Source organism: Lissotriton helveticus, chromosome 5_1, assembly GCF_964261635.1.
Source record: "Lissotriton helveticus chromosome 5_1, aLisHel1.1, whole genome shotgun sequence".
In the NCBI taxonomy this organism is placed as follows: Eukaryota; Metazoa; Chordata; class Amphibia; order Caudata; family Salamandridae; genus Lissotriton; species Lissotriton helveticus.
Window position 1 is genome coordinate 1,951,561,893 of NC_136065.1, and position 19,112 is coordinate 1,951,581,004.

The 19,112-nt window shown below is 42.6% G+C and overlaps 1 long non-coding RNA gene and 1 pseudogene across 1 annotated transcript in view; both read right to left on the reverse strand.

The window, feature by feature from the left end:
* The window catches only part of LOC144753906 (uncharacterized), a 468,864-nt gene that overhangs the window by 83,789 nt on the left and 365,963 nt on the right, over positions 1–19,112 (reverse strand). The window lies entirely within an intron of this gene.
* Positions 16,122–17,854, reverse strand: LOC144757145 (18S ribosomal RNA; annotated as a pseudogene).

Here is a 19,112-nt window from a genome sequence, read left to right on the forward strand (position 1 = left end):
ATTCCCTCTGCCCACTGGGGAATGAATATGTTTTATTTTTGAAACTTTTTAACACATCCACATGGAGTAATGAGCAGCGCACTACAGTATCCAGGAGGCTTTGCATTTGCCACGCCCGGGAGGCAGGCTTAAATGAAGGTGTGCGCAGTGCTATGTGTTATCAGCTTCAGTGAACAAAACGCTGCAGAAGAAGGGATAGGCTCCCGAAACGCGTACAGCGTATTAACTTTTCAGATGGAAACTGCTGTTTTATTTTCGTGCTTGCTGGCTGCCAATTAAAGAATGGAAGTATTTCAATTTCGTGTGGCCTCATTCAAATGGGTACCTGCAGTTTTGGATATATATATATTTATATATATATATATATACATATATATATTCACTGAAAAAACCATAGGTTATAGACCATATATAGTTAGGAATTAGCATTTAGAAAACCTTATTTTACTCACACAAAACCATTGAAATTCCATATATAGTTAGTTGCACTAACTATATATCGCGCACCCGCAATCCACTGCTGATGATGTCACATATTACATCATTCATGACATGGTCAGTGACATCACTGATGACATCACTGATGACATCTCAAATGACATCACTGATGACATCACTGATGACATCTCATTTGACATCATTCTTGTGCTAATACGATAAACCTCTTCAGACTCTAATATAACCTTAGATACACTCAGTGTATACAGACACTCACACACTGTCACTCATCCATGGAGTTACTCACACACCTAGTCAGTCATGCAAAGAAACAATCTCACCTCCATTTCCTCAACTATACAGTTATACACACCTTACTTATTCAAACATATACTAACACATATTTACTCTCTTATACAATCCCTGATACAAGTTCACAATGATCCATACAGCCACTCACACATTCAGTGGCTCTCATGCACAGTTATTTATATATGCCAACTCTCACATGTACTGTGTTTTACATATGTACTTACTATGACATGTAGCATTGAGATATCCATTCACTCATCAATACACTCATGCACACAGTCAACCGCCCATGTAGCTTTTTCCACATGCACTCTTGAACTCATACACCTAGTGAATCAACTGCTCACACATCTATGCACAGAGTCACACACCTCCCAGCCACCCCCACACAAACTCAATCTCCCATAGAAATACTTGGGCAACCAATTAATAACACATATAGCCTCTCGTATAGCTAATGATCAACACATGCAGCAGTTTACATCACAACAGACATAATGATGCACAAATTAAGACAGTTTAGTCACTAACCCATGCATTCAGTGAGACACATTTAATCACTCACTCATACAGTCAGTCACGCACCTACTAAATCCTTCATCCAGACACTTATACATCCACTCATTCTTCAATATCTAAGACATATTTTAACTTTACAGAAACATACAGTCACTGGATGTTGTCATCAGTGATGTCATTTGAGATGTCATCAGTGATGTCATCAGTGATGTCACTGACCATGTCATGAATGATGTAATATGTGACATCATCAGCAGTGGATTGCGGGTGCGCGATATATAGTTAGTGCAACTAACTATATATGGAATTTCAATGGTTTTGTGTGAGTAAAATAAGGTTTTCTAAATGCTAATTCCTAACTATATATGGTCTATAACCTATGGTTTTTTCAGTGAATTTTCAAGGTTTTGTAAATGCTAATTCCTAACTATATATGGTCTATAACCTATGGTTTTTTCTGTGAATTTCATTGGTTTTTTAACAGCTAATATCTGTAGCTGTAAAATGTATTCTTCTTTAAATCCAAAAATATATTTTATATGTTTATGAATAATTTTTTTTTTAAATATTTTTTTTTCTTCGTTCCCGCTTCGCGAATCGGGAAGCTTCCCGTTAGCTGACCTTGATGCCGCGAAATAGACCGCGAGCCGGTAAACGTTTCTTTACCGCAAGTGCCGCGTTAGAAAACAACATCGTGACGCCTCCCGTCCGCATGACGTTTCACGTTGTCGCGTGATACGTCATATGACGTGCTACGTTAGCGAACTGGTACGCGAAGCGAGTCGCAAAGCGCAGGTTTCTGGAAGCAAACCGGGAGGCCCTGCAAAGCGCTTAACGTAAACACAGCAAGTCATGTGACTTGGTAATAACACTTTTCATTGGTTCATTTCACTTTTGGTTTCCTAATGATGTAAGACTAGGTCATATAATCTAAAATGAACACTTTTGATTGGTTGAGAACTCTTGTTTTTCCCAAATGATGAAAATCCCTCCTTCTTTCCTCACTCTGACTTTCATCATTGTGAGAGAAAGACCCTTTGTGATCACTGAGCAATGGCTTCTTTAGTAGCTTCAGCTGGTGCTTCCCCACCACCTCCACCACATCCAAGGAAGAGTGGACCACCTGCTCAAGTTGTAATTCAACAAGAAGAAGAAGAAGAGGAACAGGAGGACGAGCACGAAGAGAGGCAGTTTTTGCCTGAGCAGCCCAGGACGTCTCACCGGAAAGAAAACTTCATTTGGCAATTTTTTAAAATTCCCAAAGGTCAGAAAAAAGTAAATGCAAGATACGTAACTTGCCTTATATGTCAAGATAGACTGTCCAGAGGGACCGACAAAAAATACAGTTTCGGAAACTACACAATGCATCGCCATATGACTAGGTGGCATCCTAACAACTACAGTGCTGCACAGTTTCGGAACGACCTAGATAATCTCCCTATTATGGCCAGAAGATCTGTTGTACCGGAAGTAACGGGACCAGAGGGCAGGGAGATGGTGCCAAATATACAAATGAGATTTGGTGATGTAAAACACATCTGCGCATTTTGCGATGGATTCATTTCCTACGGAGAAAAAAGCATCACTCTGATCAACAGAGCTATTGACTATCATATGCAAGTTTGTCCGAAACGCCCAAAATAATAAATACTTCTTTTTTTTGTTTTGTTGCTCCTGTTGAGCCCTTTACAATGAATCGTTTTCATTGCCCCCTCCAAGAAAAACCCCAAAAATATAAAACTGTTCCGAAAAATTCAAAAACAGTAAAAAAATGTTCAGAAAAATAAAAAAAAAGTTCTTTTCAGAACTACCTCCCCGTTATTAAAAAATTGGTACAATATTTGGAACTGTGCCAACCTCTATTTCTCTTAGTTCGCTTCCCAGTTCGCTCGCGGGTACGCGAACCGGAAGCGACCCAAAAACAGTAAGTATAAGGGAAGGAAACAGACACTTATGTTAAAAGAAAGACAGCTATAAGGGAGTAAACTAGAGATACCATTACCCGTAATCCACTGCTGATGATGTCACATATTACATCATTCATGACATGCTCAGTGACATCATCAGCAGAGGATTGCGGGTTTTTTGGCAACATGCCTTATCCACGGTTTAATAACGCTGCCTTTTGCTTTATATAAGTTTTCAAATTGTATGAAATATATACCAATAGGTCGTTATGAACCTTTAGGTAGTGCTTTTCTTCATGAGGTCTGGTCGCTTCCATACACATACAGATGTTTCAAAGATGATCAAGAAGTTTATCTGAATGGAGAGGAATGCACTGAGACGCCAGATCATTCACTAATGTGTAGGCACATACATTTACACGGTTCATGCAACAAACACCGACCAAATATGGCTTGCGTGTTGCAAGGCACGCCAGTTCCTGCTATCATCCCCACGTTCAAGTTGTTGGAAAATGGTAGTTATTTGATGCTCAATAATGAAGATTGTTCTGAGTTAATTAAAAGTATTCCTTTTATCGTAACAGTAAGTGAACGGGTTATTTGCTGCAGAAATGTTCTATTTCCTCCCACACATTAACATAGGGAGTTTTCAATCTGGCCACAAATACCAACCTTGAGACACGTTTCAACGGCATGGCAAGAATAAGAGCTCTTTTGTCTCAGAGAGAGGTGGCCTTGAGTTCGGCCCGTGAAACTTTCGTACTTCACATAGCGAACACCCATACAGAGGTGCAAAACCTTTTTCAATTAACATTTGCCTTTCAATTTCAGCAACATGTTTCCGACTATCTGTAACGCATCCTCCACAAAGTCCCTGGTGCACTTTTTTAAAGTTGTTACCAGTGGTCTCGTGACTTCATTTGAGAAAATCTTTGGAGTCATCCCTGCTTCCTTTCATTGTATTTTCTGCACTCTGGTTCGTGGATTGGCATTTTTACTTGCATTACCAGCGGACGCTCTTGTGCTTTTTTACATTTTTAAATATGGATGTCCCTCCTATGCAACCTCCGACCCTGCAGCTGCTGACACTGTTCCGCAATCGCATGCTAGAATATTATGGCACAATGCCGTTGGCGATATTAAGCACGGCATATGGATTATCTTTTCGGTTCTCCTACTTCACCTGTGTCCAGCCTGTATTTCACTGCCTGACCTGTGATTTCGATTGGGCCATTGATTTGTGTCTCTGCGGACCGGTTTCTCCTGACGTCGACTTTAATCAGCTGATGACTCCTATCATTACTCACGAGTTGGTTTGTCCTGGCGAAAGGATTATGGCTGTGGCATTGATGCATGGACTACTTGGTCCCTGGAATTTACTGGCGGCAGCACAGTCTTTCTTGGAACAGAGCTTTCTTGAAAACCCACCGAGCTGTCCTCTGATGGTGATAGAGGATCCGGTGCTGGGAGAGCACGTATGTTCTTTTCCGCTTTTAAATTGGATGGCTGAACTGTTTTCGGATGAAGACGGTGACTTCCTATTGGAGGCTGTTGCAGCTTATTTTGCATACACAGTTATGTCATAGACCTTTTTCATGTTTGATATGCTGAGTACTAGCATTTCATTGACAATTCATTGACTTATTTGTCAAGTTTTTATTATTTACCTTGCCTATTGGCTTAAGACTCGATAAAGTACTTGGCTGTTTTATTTTTCTTTAGCATTAAATTTTCCTAGTTTTTAATGCTTTACCTTGCGGACCGTCCACATATAAACTTGCAATCTGCTCTCATGAGATGGCACTTCTATTATCTTATTCAGTTCGTTTCCGGATCATGAGGAGGTGTCATCTAGGTCCTGGATATCTTTACACCGTGTTAAGTTAGCATGGGCTCATTACCGGTTTAAACGCCATTTTTCCTTTTTTGCAACTTCTGCACACGACACTTAGTTGTTGCTTTAGCTTTCCACCTAGTAGTTCATCGTGGTTTACATGAGAATAATATGTTATTGGTCTACTATCTGCTTTACTTGTTAAACTATATCTGTACAGCGAGTGCTAAAGTTTCAAGAACAACACGATACAGAATTGTTATGAGGTCTGATCTCCACGACTTCATACTCATAACATAAGTGCAACTTCTGCCAATTCTGGGCATGAGGCGGGTTTTATATTGCTTTGCCGAACACACATACACAACAGTTGATGCGGTTCACATGAAGAGAGAGCTGGTGTATGCTGATGTGATTCCTTCAAATCTAAGACACTAAAGTATGGGCACGCCCTAAACCAACACAAAGAGACCTTCTTAGCAAATAATATAATATGTGTATTAGGGAGGGTGAGATATAAGCAGCCGCGGGCCGTGGAGGGAGTTACGGTGGGGCAGGGAGGCGGGGAGGGGGAGAAGCAGGGTGGAGCCCTCTCTACCTTGCCCCTCCCCCTCCCCGCCTCCCTGCCCCACCGTAACTCCCTCCACGGCCCGCGGCTGCTTATAAGTGTTGCTAACTCTTATTCATTTACAGCATGTTAACATACTGTCACCATTCGCTTTTTATGTACTAGTAACTATGCTGGTAATTTTGCTACTGATAATATGTGTACTTGTATTCTCCACCCTGCTTCTCCCCCTCCCCGCCTCCCTGCCTCACCGTAACTCCCTCCACGGCCCGCGGCTGCTTATAAGTGTTGCTAACTCTTATTCATTTACAGCATGTTAACATACTATCACCATTCACTTTTTATGTACTAGTAACTATGCTGGTAATTTTGCTACTGATAATATGTGTACTTTTATTATCTAAGGTACTACGCCTGAGAAGACGGCATTAGTAAATAAACATTTCAAATACACATCTGTTCTTCTTAACTCCATGTTCTGGTTTCTAAGAAATCTATAACGACCGACTGTTCATGAGTTCCACGTATCCTGAGGTACTATAAGTTCATATTCTGGATTGTCTAAACATTGAGAGTTTGTTATATCCAATGTGACACTGTACCTAGCTTGCTAAATAGTTTTTGATTACTAACGTGAGTTTTGGGACACCCTAATTCGCCGAGGTTCCAATCCTCTGTCCACAGTTCTGTGTGAGAACAGAAACCCTGCGACAGGGGCACCCCCGACCCTTGCTGGAGCTTCATCACACTTGCGATACAACTCCAGCAATGCATTCGCCGAGGTTCCAATCCTCTGTCCACAGTTCTGTGTGAGAACAGAAACCCTGCGACAGGGGCACCCCCGACCCTTGCTGGAGCTTCATCACACTTGCGATACAACTCCAGCAATGCGCCACCTTTACGGCACAGATACATCACGCATCTGTGCTGTTTTTGCCCCATGATGCGCCGCATTGTAAATGCAGCACACCATAGGTGACGGAACAGCGGCACAGAATGACTAACACATCCCTGGTGATGCGCCAGTCATCATAAATGTATCCCTATGCTTCTTATCTTGTTAGAGATGAACCGCCATATGTATCATCAAAGTTATTTGCATTTCCTAAATAGCGAACTTTAAGGAATAAATAGCGATTCTTTACCATTCCTAGTTTGCGATGAGCTATTTGCTAATTAGCCGAATGTAGCCCAATGAAGCCCAATGTAGCCCAATGTAGCCCAAAGATGGCCGCCAGACACACAAAAAAACAAATGTAGCCCAAATATCAGCCAGATGTAGCCCAACTATAGCCCAGTGACAGAATGACCAATCAGCTTCGCAAACCTCCGTTACGCGAAGCGGAGCGCTGTTACAGATATATATCTTTTTTTGAACGTTAATTTCTCAAAATCCACTGGAGCACATATATTGAGACCTAGCAAAGGCACATCGGGCTACCAGTCCCTAATATTTTGCCAAGTTTCGTGCAAATCCATTCAGCCGTTCAATTATTATTATTATTATTTTTTTTTGCCCCGCGGGGCCCTTTTAAAACCTCCACATCAAACCTAGGGGATCAGCGAGGATCTACTATGCCCCCTTATAGTTATTTCCCCCTTTGTTTTGACCTCCTCTTGTCTCTCGATCCTACCGAGAGACAAGATGGCGGCCGCTACGGACTGTTTGGAATGTTGACAGACGCCGGAGAACCAATCAGCTTCGCTTCACAAAGCTCCGTTGCGCGAAAAGTCCGCAAACCAGTGCGCTGCCCGGTCCGCTGTTACAGATATATATCTTTTTTTAAACGTTAATTTCTCAAAATCCACTGGAGCACATATATTGAGACCTACAAAAGGCACATCGGGCTACCAGTCCCTACAATTTTGCCAAGTTTCGTGCAAATCCATTCAGCCGTTCGGGCTAAAAGTGAGGCCAACCGCCCTATGGAAAACTCAATGTTAAAAACACGTTTTGGGACCCCCCTTTTTTCTCGGCCCCCACTGGACGAACCCCCCCCAAATTATCAAGGGCTGCTCAGAAACAAAATGTGCCATTTTCCTGAAAATTTCAGCCAATTCCGTCCACAAACGCCAAAGTTATTAGACATAGAATTTTCAAAAAACCCATAGAGAAAAAATCCTAACTATATATACCTACTGGCGACCGCCAGTAGGTAATATATATATATATTGATATATATATATATATATATATATATATATATATATATATATATATATATGGCTGGTGTTTGGGAGCTGCTGTATTGATTACCGGCTGCACCGAGTTTGCCCTGGATTGAGAACCGCTTTGCCGGAGCCCGGATTGTTGGCAGCTACAGCCGGCTGGTTGGATTTGCCTCTTCATTATCCGGGTAAGGCGCGGTGAGCGCAGAAGTGACTTTTATTTTAGCCTCTGCAATTGGGCATTGAACTCTGAGCGAAGGGGTAAACAGCATTGTTGATTTGGTCTCCGCGGCTGCGGTGCCATTTAAAATGTTCTGTGAGGCAGAGAGAAGAGAAGCGGAACAGGAGATGTTTAAAAATAAGAAAAAAACGGATGGGACTTCCAAGGCTGGCACTAGCCAAATGAATGGGGGCAGTACACCACTTAACACCAAACTGGTCTCCCTGGAACGTCTGTACGAACGGGAGATCAGAAAGTGGTGGGAAGCCACATCATTACAGAACTATATGGATGTAGACCGTGTCCCCAGAGGTTTGAGGATTTATACCATCCCGGCGTACGAGAACCCTGATCCTCTGTTGCTAGATGCGTGGGCAGAACACACGGCGGCATCATGCAAGGGGAGCCTTGCTATATTGGTGCGCTTTGCCTGGAGCGACAGAGATAAGGCTCTGGCACAAATCAAAGATCTGGAAAATGATTTATTAAAGGAAGAGGATCAGGTACAGTTGGCAGATAAACGTGAACAAATCAAAAAACGGTTGAAGAAGTATGAGCAGAAAATTAAACAACGTAAGGAAGAAAAATTCGAGAGGGATGAAAAAGATTACCTAATGGGCAGGGTCTTGACATTTGCTAAAAAATACGAAAATACCAGAAAGCAATTGAAGAGCAAGACAAACAAACCAGCTACTGTCGAACTTGTGACATCAGAGTCGGAGGTCACTGCAGATGAGGCAGAGAGTGAAGAAGGCAACGACACCGGCTCTTCTTCTTTTCATGTGGAGTTCAATGTAATGAGAAAACAACAGCTGGGGGGAGGCCGGGGCAAACCCCCAGACAACCAAACAGCAAAAGGAAAACGCGGCGGGGGGGCTGCGGTAAGAAACGTAGCAGGGTCTCCACCTGTAACCCGCAGCAGCAAGAGAAACTTCTACAGGAAGAAGAATTGAGCCCCAGCCAGGATAATCTGACGATCATCAATCTCACGGATAAGATTTTAACCAAGGAAGAAAATTCCGTACTAACATTGGGCTTATCCTTTTGCCCACGAAGGAATTTTGAATTTGCTCAGACCAGAATCGACGTTTTCAAATTCGCCAGAAAATTAAAACTTCATAAGTTTTTCAAACTCAAACCACATTCTGACAATACTGACAGTGCCAGTACTTCGATCACGGAGAGTAATATTAATGAGCAACAAAGCACCATCTTGAGGTGCAGAGATTTGGGAGGATTAAGAGCGATTGAGGGTTTGCACCAGGAAATTAACATCGGGGATGTTGGTGATGTAACCAACACTCAAATGATAGGGATTGCTGATATATCACAGAAAGGGGGGGCCAGTGCTTTTAAACCGGTCTCAACTTTCATGCCCATGATGTGTCCTGATGCTATTGATACATTTTCAGAGGCCGTTGTGAGGGATCTCACAAGGCTTAGACACACCAAGAAATATCTGCCTTCGAAAGACAATTTCACACAACAACAACAGAAGGCTTTGAAATCTTTGTGTGAGGATTCAGGCTTGGTTTGCAAACCTTCAGACAAGGGGGGCAATATTGTCCTTCTTACTAAGACACAATATGAAACAGAAGCCATGCGTTTGTTGGGAGACACAGCAACTTATATCACTGTAAATGATAAAATATATAATCACAGTGTGAAAGAATATCATGACATGATTTTAAAGTGGTATAACTTGAACATGTTGAACACGGATGAATATTTGTTCCTACGATGCTTGAGCCCTGTTATTCCTACCTTTTATTACCTCCCCAAGGTACATAAAGATCTTGTTAATCCCCCAGGAAGGCCAATTGTGGCCTCCAATGGAGGTCTTACAGAAAATGTATCTATTTATGTTGACTCATTTCTCTCTCCCATGGTGATGTCCCTAGACTCTTATGTAAGAGACACCAAACATTTTTTGAATTGTATTAACAAAATCTCCTGGAAGGACAGTTACTGTATGCTGGTCCTTGATATCGCCAGTTTATACACGTGCATTGCACATGGGGACGGTCTCAAGGCTATGGCTAGTTTTTTGGACAAACGTCCACTTAGATTCTATGAGCACAACAAAATGCTACTTGAATTTATGACATTCAGTCTAAATAACAACATATTCCTATTTGGCAAACAGCTGTATAAACAGATGTCAGGTGTTGCCATGGGAGCTTGCTCCGCCCCTAGTTTTGCGAACCTTTTCGTAGGATGGTGGGAGGAGCAAGTAGCCTGGAGTAACGACAATTGTGAATGGCATAATAAGATTATAGGGTACCATCGTTATATAGACGATCTTTTCATCATTCTAGAGAACCCTATAGAAACTGCACATGACTTTGTTGATGCACTTAATAACAACAATGTGAATCTTAGATTTTCAGGACAGATTAGTCAGACATCTGTAAATTATTTAGATCTTACTATTTACATTGATGAGAACGGCAGTATACAGACTAAACTTTACAGGAAGGAGACAGCTGGTAACTCCACCCTATTTGCCACTAGTAGTCATCCACGACCACTTATTGAAAGCATTCCTTATGGAGAGCTACTCAGATTGAGAAGGAACAACTCCAATGAGGAGGATTATGAAAGATCAGCGCATTCTAGTCTTCAAAGATTTAGAATAAGGGGCTATAGTGAAAGTGTCCTTAACAGTGCATATGAAAGGGTTAAAAAGTTGAGGCGACAAGAGCTCTTACTGCCAAAAAAATCTAAGAAAGCCAGTGATGGCTCTTTCCGCCTTATCACTACCTACTCTGAGAATGCTGGGCAAATCAAAAAGATACTCAGAAAGAACTGGAATATCTTATTGACGGATAATACTATCAAGGCTGATTTGCCAAGTAATCCTTTAGTCACCTACAGAAAGGCCCGATCTCTCAGGGACCATCTTGTTTCTAGTCACTTTCAGTCCCAAGTTACACCTCCAAAAATGCCGGTTCTCAATGGTTTTTATCCTTGTGGCAAGTGCAAGGCTTGCAAGCATAGTAAGCGGACGCTTACATATCAAGTACCGGGTTTGGCCATCCCTAAACGCATAACTAAGTTTCTCACCTGTTCGACACCTTATGTTATCTATTGTCTTATGTGTCCGTGCGGCCTTAAATATATAGGCAGCACAACGAATGCTGTGAAACTTAGAATTTTAGAGCATATGCGTGCAATTGCAAATAAGGATGCTTCCTACCCAGTGGCCAGGCACTTCGAGAAGTTGCACAAAAGTAACAGGGATCTGTTGGTGTATACTTGTCTCGATAGTGTACCTGCTAATATCAGAGGGGGGGATCGCCTTTTGAAACTAAGACGCTTGGAATCCAGGTACATAATTGACTTGCAATGCAAAACTCCTCATGGATTGAATATGCATGAGGAATTATCAGTACATTTGGGTTGAGTATTCATGTAACGATGGTGTTTCTTTTCATTTTTATTCTGGAGAGTCGTTGAATGTATATATTACTGATATTTCTGAAATTTACATCTCTAGACATTTCTCATTTTAACATCATTGTCAGTTTAGCAATGTATCATCTCATTTGTAGTGAAGTTTATGATTATGCCCATCCAGGGTTCAATTATGTATTGCGCATGGTAATATGATGTATGCACGCATTTGCCTATTGTCATATTTATGACTGGGCAATTTATATAGTTATGATCATTAGAGTTGGCTTTGACACGATAGCGTGCCAGCGTACTATTTTCACTACATTTGTGCCCATTCAGGGCTAGATTTGAGGGACTCACAACGGCTTAGAAATGATGGTTAATTTATGTTTATTTAAACTATGGTTTTGTTTTTATATTCACATAATTTGTGTTTTTAACCATTTTGCCATCTTTCTAAATGATACTTTGACCATCTTAAGATGGCGGCCATAGTAGACTGCTGTTTGTTAGTCCTTCTTTGTTTGTTACTTTGCTAATGACGCTTTTTAAAGTTGACGGGCGCCTCGGCTCTCTGCACAATTTGACGAAGCCCGATGGCGAAACGCGTCTTGTTGCTGTGAGCGTTCCAACATTAAAACATCTTGGTTGGAACCACCCCTGCGTGTGCTGCATTCTTTTGGAGTTAATATCCTGTGGATTTTGGAGCTTGAATATATATATATATATATATATATATATATGTATAGAACAAGTGTTCCTCAAGTAGACATTCATTCTGTCCTGAGAAACTTTGCGTGCATTTCAGCAATGTGCAGATAAAGTAGATTTATTGCGAAATAAACCTCAAATCCAGTGGTGTACAGAACAATTTTTTCAGATTTTTCAATGATTTGTTCTGTTTGCTGCTGGATTTGGGTCTTTTGATGCAGTAAATCTACTTTATCTGCACACTGCGGGAGTGCACACATTTTTTCTCAGTACGGAGTGGATGTTTACCTTAGGAGCTTGTTATAGTTACGGGGAGCTTCTCCTGTGCGTGTACAGTTACCCTCAAGATTCCAGCGGGGCATTGAGGCCTTGGAGACTATATATAAGTCTATGCATTTTATGCCACATTATGTTGCAATAAAGTTGCAGATTGAAAGTGATCCTTAGCAGTGTCGGTGCCTGTCCTTTGGAGTGGAGCAGGAGTTGTAATATATATATATATATATATATATATATATATATATATATATATGCCGGAAACTTCGTCGCTGCACCCAAAAACTGGAAACAAGACACGAACCGGACCCAAACAGGTATATTCAGCGCAGATTTTATTCGTGCAACCTTTTGTTCGCCATGACGCGTTTCGGGCCCTGGAGCCCTTGATCACATGACATGGTCGATTCCACCACATGATTTTTAAGGTGCAGGTGATGGTCACATGACCCCGGGCCTATAGAACTAAACAACATACTTCAGCCTAGTCCACAATATTATCTCTATACATCATATATCAATGCAATAAATATTGTTGGTTTTATCGTATTTACATATTTTACAACCTCCTTATCCAGACCTGTGTACACAATTCACAATAAGTAGATAAAATACATATATATAAAAAAATATACTATCTATATACATATATACATATAAATATGTGCAAAATTGCCAAATACAAAAAACATTGAGTACAAATAATGTAAAAAATGTACCACAATAATTAATTATATGTACACAATTTTGTAATTATCAAAAAATAGACCTTATATCAATATATAATACATTGAATTTCATTGATCTTGTTTCTTTGATAAAGATTTATACAAAATCTCCCTTTAATATGGAGTTATTTGCTAAACTGAAATCTATCTAGTCTGGACCGTATTGTACAGGAGGAAAGGGATAGTAGTGCAACGCCCCAGTGGGATTTTTTAAGAAAAAATGAAGAGTTGATGGTATGACGCCCAAGTGGGCATTTTTGTGGACTACTGCTACTACACTGCCCGGGAGTTCATAATGTACCCTGCACCTATGTGCTTAAGAAAAGAAATGTGATTTCCCATAGTGACAAAATAAATTATAATAATCCAATTAAAAAGCAGTTTTTGAAGTTCTGATCTAACACCAAAATTCTTTACGGACTCTCAGGTAGGATGAAATGACTTGGACACTTTCAAGACACATGTAATATTTAGTTTCATAATTACAAACATGTGTACAGATCCTCTGTCGCGTTGAGGCCACCTGGTGTTTTGGTGTCGAGCTCTAATATGTACTTTGTTTCAAGTAACCTTAAATGTGCTTCCCTGTTACCCCCTCTACGTAATGGTAGCACCATATCAATAGCATAATATCTGAAGCAATTCAAATCTCCTCTGTGGCACATGTTTGGCCACAGGGTAAGCTTCATCTTTGTTATTTACAGCTCTCATATGTTGGAGTATGCGCTTATGTACTTGTAGCTTCGTGCTACCAACGTAACATAGTCCACAAGCGCACTCCAAAACATAAATGACATAATCTGATTTACATGTCATTTTCTTGGAAATTGAGATCGGAGCCTCACTAAATGGGGATTTATAGGATGTTTTATTTTTTCCTATGGTGCATGCCTTGCACACGGCGCACTTTAAGAAACCTTTACTTTTTTTGAGCCAATTGTCCCTATTTTGTACCTCCGGGCTACTCTTCACCAGCATGTCATTCATAGATCTCGCCCGACTATAGGTAATTGCCGGGTAATTCGCCAAAGTTTTGCCTATCACCGGATCCCCCGTGATTATAGGCCAGTTCTTTCGGACAATCTTTTGTATTTGTCTATGTTGGCGAATGTACTCCGTAATGAGTCTAGGTTGGCTATTCAAGTTATTTGTTGTTTTATTTTTTGCCTCCGTGATACCATCTGTGCTGGAAAAAGAGTTAACTTTATTGGCTCTTAGCATCGCCTTTTGTACCAAGCTCTCTGCATAGCCTCTTTCAAGAAACCTGGTTCTACTAGCGTCTTGTGCTATTGAACAGGCGTTGTCAGTGCTACAAATTCTTCTGATCCTCAGCATCTCCCCGTAGGGGATGCTTCGGATCAGATGATTGGGGTGTTGGCTGGACGCATGTAAGATCGCGTTACCCGCAGTTTCCATGCGGTGCAATTTAGTCTGCAGTTTTCCGTTTTCTACATGGACTTCTACGTCCAAAAAAGTAACGCTACTCTCGCTGATTGTACCTGAGAAATTAAGATATAATTAATTTTCATTGATATCAACAATGAATTGTTCTGCTTCCCTAGACGACCCCCTCCAGATGATAAAAAGGTCATCTATGAATCTGTACCATGACACTACTTTACTGGATATGACCTCTGCAAAGGCAACCCCGAGGACTTGCTCCTCCCACAGCCCCATGTGCAAACATGCGTAGCTGGGGGAGAAGCAAGCCCCCATTGCCACTCCTCTCAGTTGATGGAACATTTGATTCTTCAAAAAGAAAATAGTTATTCTTCAAACAGATTTCCAACATTTCCATAAGCATTTTATTATGCTCCAACATGCAGACTGGTCTCTTGTTTAGAAAATGTGCAACTGCTCTTAACCGCATGCGTGCGGTTGGAATTCTGCTGCTGCGCTGACTTTTTCAAAAGCGCACTTTACATGACGAGCTGGGCTCGTCATGAGCGTGCGAGGAGGCTACCTCATGACGAGCCCAGCTCGTCATGAGCGTCGAAGGGGTTAAACCATCAACATGATTAATACTCGTGTAAAGAGCAGTCACATCTAGTGTGATTAAAAGGTAGTCAGTCTCCCACATTATTGTTTTAATTTTCTGCAAGAAGTCCATAGTGTCTTTTATGTAAGATGGCAGAGATTTCACAAAGTCTTGAAGGAAATGATCAATATATCGGGATACATTTTCAAATGTCCCGCCCCGTGCTGATATAATGGGCCTACCCGGCGGTTTGCTACTATCCTTGTGGATCTTTGGAATTAGATAGAATACCGGGATTATTGGATGGTTAGTTTTCAAAAACTTCAGTTCATCCCCACTTAATAGACCTTGACCTCTCCATAGGTACAGCTTGGTATTGAAATTTTCCCATGCCAGCTTAGTCGTTTGCCAGTCACTCCTACTGTAACATTGCCTGTCATTTAGTTGTTTCAACGCTTCCTCCAAATATGAGTGCATCGGCCAAAGGACGATATTTCCCCCTTTGTCCGATTGCCTAATGACTATCTTATTGTTGTCTTGAAGTTTCTTCATTAGGCTGCCAAAAGAATTGTTATATTTCAATGTCTTTGTGTCTTCCAACTTTGTTTTTTTGTATAGTTTTTTGATTTCTGTTGTTACCAAATCACTGAATACATCAATGTTGTCGTGTGCCACACATTGACACCCCTGCCAACCCCTAAGGATAGGCATAGAACCCCCCCTCAGAGAGAAAACAAACTGTTCTGTACCCTTGAGGACATCCTGCCACCAACTAGGGGGACATACAGACAGCAGTCTCACATACACAGCACTTGCTCTGTACCTTTGAGAACTCTCTACCAACATCTAAAGATAGGCAAAGAGCATTCTCATGAAGACAATACCTGCTTTGTACCTTTTTGGACTCACTGACACCACATTAGGATAAGCAAACAGCATCTTCACAAAAGGCAGCACCTTCTGTGTGTACCCTTGAGGACTTCTCGCCACACCTAAGGAAAGGCAAAGAGAAATCTTAAACAGATAGTCTCTGTCCTGCTTCCCTCTGTAACGCTCTGAAGTTAATGATCCTTTCACAGATTCACTTACAGAAACCTTGTTACGACTTTTACTTCCTCTAGGTAGTCAAGTTTGATCATCTTCTCAGCGCTCCACCAGGGATGTTGCTGACCCCAGCGGGGCCGATCCGAGGAACCTCACTATACCATCCAATCTGTAGTAGTGACAGGCAGTGTGTACAAAGGGCAGGGACTTAATCAACGCAACCTTATAACCCGTACTTAGTGGGAATTCCTCTTCATGGGAAATAATTGCAATCCTAATCGCTATCACAAGCGGGGTTCAGCAGCTTACTCGCATGCATCCCCGGACATCTAAGTGCATCACAGACCTGTTATTGCTCAATCCCGTGTGGTTGAACCCCACTTGTCCCTCTTTGAAGTTGGATGCCGACCACTGGGGGTCGCGTAACTAGTTAGCATGCAAGAGTCTCGTTCATTATCGGAATTACCCAGACAAATCTCTCCACCAACTAAGAACGGCCATGCACCACCCCCCCCCCACAGAATCGAGAAAGAGCTATCAATCTGTCAATCCTTTCAGTGTCTGGGCCGGGTGAGGTTTGCCGTGTTGAGTCAAATTAACCCGCGGGTTCCACTCCTGGTGGTGCCCTTCTGTCAAATCCTTTAAATTTCAGCTTTGCAGCCATACTCCCCCCGAAACCCAAAGACTTTGGTTTCCCGGAAGTTGCTCGGCACGTCATGGGAATACCGCCACAGAATTGCTAGTCGGCATCATTTATGGTCGGAATTACAACAGTACCTGATCATCTTCGAACCTCCGACTTTCGTTCTTAATGAAAACATTCTTGGCAAATGCTTCCATTTGGTTCATCTTGCTCCAGTCCAAGGATTTTACTTCTAGCGGCACAATACGAACGTCCCCATCCATCCCTCCTAATCATGGCCCCAGTCCCGAAAACCAGCAAAATAGAACTGGAGTTCTATTCCATTAGTGCTAGCTGAAGTATTCAGGTGACTGGCCTGATTTGAATACTCTAATTTTTTCAGAGTAGATGCTTCAGACCCCCAGGGCACTCAGTCAAGAGCATCAAGGGGGTGCCAGGAGGCAGGAGCTGGGACAGGCTGTAGCTCGCCTCCCGGCAGACCGCCTGCTTAATCCCAAGATCCAACTACAAGCTTTTTAACTGCAGCAACTTTAATATATGCTAGCTGGAGCTGGAATTACTACAGTTGCTGGCAACAGACTTGCCCTCTAATTGATCCTTGCTAAAGGATTTAAAGTGTCCAATTACAGTGCCTCGAAAGAGTCCTGTATTGTTATTTTATCGTCACTACCTCCCCGAGTTGGGAGTGGGTAATTTGCATGCCTGCTGCCTTCCTTGGATGTGGTAGCCGTTTCTCAGGTTCCCTCCCTGGAATTGAATACTGATTCGTCGTTACCCTTGGTCACCATGGTAGGCACAGAAAGAACCATTGAAAGTTGATAGGTCAGACATCCGAATGTATCGTGGCCGTCACTGGGACGTGCCATCGCCCCGAGATTATCTAGAGTCACCAAAGCGGCCGGGTGAGCCCGCATTGGTCTTGGTCTGATAAATGCACACATCCCAGGTTAGTCAGCACTCATCGCCATGTATTAGCTCTAGAATTACCACAGTAATCCAAGTAAGAGATGGAGCAATCAAAGGGACTATAACTGATTTAATGAGCCACTCACAGTTTCACTGTACCAGCAGTGTGTACTTACACGTGCATGGCAGGATCAACCAGGTAGGAACCTGTTGGAACGATGTGGTTTGGGAGCTGCGTGCCTGTCCCCCCGCACCCCTCGGGTCAGGTGCAGTCGCACGGACACTGGTGGGCCAGCACGTCCCTACTGAAGGGAGAGGCGGGCCAAGGCGCAGCCTGAGAGAGACGCAGAGGTGCCGGCCCGAGCGTGTGTTCCGTGTGGTGTGCAAGACTATGGACCCCCAGGAAGCAGCATCCGGGACCTGGCCTCACCTGAATCCTTCGCTTGGGTCTGACCACTGGGGGGGCGCAATCTGCCAAGGATGCTTGGTCTTTGCTCTGTTGGGAAAGGAATCCGCCAGGTGGCAGAAGCCCACGAGTCAGACAGTCCATGCGGAGTGGAAGCTCTTTGCTTGAAACAACAGCTGAGGCTGGCCAAGAAGTCTATCCCTAAAAGGACCAAGTGTGACCAATCGACCAGAGTACACATTGCTGGGCGTGCCCTCCCCTGGCAGGCTGCCTTGCGCGGCTGTGCCGGCTTCACATCTCCGCCCACTCCTAGGGCAGGTAGGCTTGGAGGACAAGGCCCATCAGGAAGAGAGCTCCAAGGTACCCTCTCCCTACTAATCCAGTGGAAAATCCCCCCCTTCTTGTAATTTGTGTACATTGGGTGACAGAGGAGAACAAAGGCGAAAATGCGCCCGACTTCCTGGCTGGAATCGGGGAGGCAAATGAGCCCTCATTGGTACTTCCTGGGCAGCAGGGGCGTAGCTAGAGCTTGTGGCGCCCGGGGCTACCCCTCAAATTGCCGCCCCGGGGGGCCGGGGGGTGTGCTGGGGAAAAAGGACGACGAGCACTTGAAACAGGTCCAAGAGATACGTAGTATCGCTGCTGATAGTTACCTCGATCATGCAAGTTACATGCACATACATGATACGGTCCAAGGCTACACTGTTGAATACACTATATAAGGGCTACAGTATGAATTAGCTTCCAGTGTAGTAGTGTGATGTTTAAAAAAAATGTCCTCTACTCAATTTGTTTGACACCAGGGGTATATTAATGTAGAGCGGGAACAATGGGGTGCTGTAGGATGTTTTCAGGTCATTCACATTTTTGAATGCCCTAAATGTTCACTGCAAGATGATCTAAGTCAGCGGTGGCCATCAATAGGCGGCTGGGCCAGCATGGCTTGATCCATGATACAGTGTCAGAATATGTGTATAGTATACATTTACATGCCTGAAATCTAAATAGGACTCATTTACATATCAGTTACTTTGAAAATATGGCAGGAATCTGT